Genomic DNA, 3,116 nt, shown 5'->3' with positions numbered 1-3,116 from the left:
CCGCACCCCCACCCTACCACACCTTTCATTGAGTCCCTGAAAGAGAGTACCTAGTGTACTTCTCTTGAGAAGAGCTTGTTTTTCTGTAAAGAGGCAGAAAAACAAAGCTAAATAAACTTAAAACTCTGAAAAAAGGAGAGGAGATAGACTTTTCAGGAAAATCTGATAAAATAGAATCAAGAAGAAATTGCTGACTAAATTAACTCATCCTTTTTCATATAACAGAAAGGACTTCATTACCTTTTACTGTTAAGGCAGCTGTGAGTAATGTGATAATCATGTTAGCTTCAAGTGACAATGCAAAACAATTGAAATCAGTATTTTTTAATAAATAAAACAAAAGGCTAAAGAATGGAGATGTTCTGCTTGAAGCTGATGGCTCGACAGCATGGATCTTTCAAAGCAAGATGTTTTAATGCCTTGCTTCCCCAGGGAAAAAATAATGTGACTCTGCAAATGAAGATTCATCATGTCACACGCGTATCAGCAATGTATTGGCTAGTTTTGAATTCAGGGCGGGGTTATCAAACTGTAACAAACAGGAACAATCCATCTAAACACTGTGGGGTTTTTTGAGAGAAAGTGGTATGTGAAAAGGTCTTCTCCAAAGCTGGAGAGGTAATAACAAAGAAGATGAACAGACTGAACTCAACTGAAATTATTCTGTTTTTAAATAAATTTAAAAAATAAAAAAATATTCAGAGGCCTCAACCTCAGAAATTAGGGAGTTTCTTTGATCAGTAAAACAAAAAAGAGTTGAGTCGAAAGGCAAAAATCTCGATTTACTGGTCCAACTACATTCCAACCCTCACCTATAGTCATGAGGTTTGGATCATGACCGAAAGAACAAGATTCATGATACAAGTAGCTAAAATGAACTTCCTTCCTAGTGTGGCCGGGCTCAGCTTTAGAGCTAAGGTGAGGAGGTCCATCCTCCGGGGGGAGATCAGAGTAGAGCCACTGCTCCTTCATATTGAAAGGAGTCAGTTGAGATGATTTGGGTTGACCAGGATGTCTCCTGGACACCTCCCTTTGGAGGTTTTTTGGGCATGTCCTATTGGGGAGAGACCTTGGGGCAGACCCAGAACTCCCTGGAGGGATTATGTATTCTCTCTGTCCTGGGAACAATTTAGGATCCCCCAGGAGGAGCTGGAGAGTGTGGCTGGGGAGAGGGATGTTTGGGTTTCTTTCCTGGATCTGTTGCCTCTGCAACCCGACCACAGATAAGTGGGAGAAGATAGATGGATAAAAATCTTTGAATCCCCCAAATCCCATTCTTTTTTTCTTTTACCTGTTCCCTTTTCAGGGGTCACTGCAATGAGTCATCCTCCTCCATCTAACGCTGTCTTCTGCGTCCTCTGTCCTCACTTCAACTACCTCCATGTCCTCTCCAACTGCATCCATATATCTCCCTTTTTTGTCTTTTTCCTGGCAGCTGCATCTCTAACATCCTTCTACCAATATACCCACCGCCCCTTCTCTGTACATGTCCAAACCATCTCAGTCTGGCCTATCTAAATTTATTTTCCAGTTGTTCAAGCAGTGCTGTACCTCTGATGACCTAATTCCTAATCCTATCCATCCTTGTCACTCCCAAGGAGAACCTCAACAGCATCATTTCTGCCAATTCAAGTTCTTTTTTTTTTGGCAGTGCCACTATCTCCAAACTGTAAACCTTTTCTTTGACCTTTGCTGCCACCCTTTGTCACAAATCACTCCTCAAACTTTTCTCCATCCGCTTCTTCATCTCTTTACCACACTCCCTGTTTTCCTGGACCCTAAGTACTTGAAGTCCTGCACCTTTGTGACCTCTGCTCTTTGTAGCCTCACTGTTCCTCCTCCCTCCCTCTCATTCACACACATGTACTCTGTCTTGATACGGCTGACTTTCATCCCTCCTCTTTCAAGTGCAAAAAAAAACAAAAAAACAACAACAAAAAACCCAAAACAAAATACATCCCTATTCATTATTATAATTATGTAATAAATAGGGGTATCAAACTAAGGGGTGTACTTGTTTCTAGATAAAGGCAGGCAGTTTCAGCATTAACAGTATATGTTTAGTTTGTGTAATACATATGGCAATGTGTTTACATGTTGGAAAATTGTTCAATTCCCCCCAAATTACTTAATCTTTGATTTGTTTATTCAACAAACTGTAAGAAAATGCCATCATTTACTTAAATATGATTCAGATGTTTAAAAAACGTTTACTTTTACGTCATTTTTTTAACCTAAAAATATCTACAATGATTTTTTTTTCGTCATTTTTTAACATATAAATATCTACAATGATTTTTTTTTTCTTTTTTATCTCAGACCAGACACTCTTATCTAGACCAAACTAATTAAAGCTAATTAAAACCGCCATGTTGACTGGTCAGTGTCCGGATGTTGTTCTCACGGTAATTATGGACACATTATCTTCCAATATATCAGTCTACAGTGTATCACCCGAATATCCACTCAAGGACCAAGGACCAGTTTTAATACTTAACACAATATTTTCATATTTTCTATATGCTGCTTTATTGAGAGTCTAAAAGTGTGTCAAACAGCTCAGGAAAAGATTCTGAATTATAATAAAAACCGAAAACTCATTAAATAGATATCAGATATGGTGTTTAAAGAACATGTCTTTATTGTGAGCTGATTAGCTAGTGATGGGACATCTGAAGCCAGGCACCTGCCAGAGTATGACATTCTTTTCTGAGTTTAAAATTATTTCATTCATGTCTTATAGCTATCAGTATATTATTGTGTCATTGTAATTATTTGTGCTTTATATTCATGCATCTTACAGGTTCCAGGAAGCAGGTGTTGGATGGGGCTGTGGTCAATCTGGTGGTCAATGTGGTTGTAAAGGATTCACAACCAGGGGTGGAAATTAGCACCCGCCACCGGTGAATTTGATCAACACACACGCCACTGTGGCGGGTTGGCAATTTAAACAGAAAAGGTGTTATTTGTCCTCTTGACATATAGGGGGCAGTAATGTGCTCAAGTTGCTGCTGTTACGTCGAGCCCCGTTCCCCCATCAGATACGGTTCCCCCTGCGTCTCCGTAAATAATGACTTATCTATTAACAGAATTGTTTAGAGGGGAAAATATTTCTC

The 3,116-nt window shown here is 39.2% G+C and overlaps 2 protein-coding genes across 9 annotated transcripts in view; one reads left to right on the top strand and one right to left on the bottom strand.

Moving 5' to 3' along the window:
• Positions 1-3,116, top strand: part of LOC108244131 (NLR family CARD domain-containing protein 3) — a 1,204,881-nt gene that overhangs the window by 491,791 nt on the left and 709,974 nt on the right. The gene's annotated exons all lie outside the window — the stretch shown is intronic.
• LOC108248949 (pleckstrin homology domain-containing family A member 5) overlaps positions 1-3,116 on the bottom strand; it is a 166,192-nt gene that overhangs the window by 106,650 nt on the left and 56,426 nt on the right. The window lies entirely within an intron of this gene.

This window comes from Kryptolebias marmoratus, linkage group LG23 (assembly GCF_001649575.2).
Source record: "Kryptolebias marmoratus isolate JLee-2015 linkage group LG23, ASM164957v2, whole genome shotgun sequence".
NCBI lineage: Eukaryota > Metazoa > Chordata > Actinopteri > Cyprinodontiformes > Rivulidae > Kryptolebias > Kryptolebias marmoratus.
This window is presented reverse-complemented; position numbering and strand designations above follow the sequence as displayed.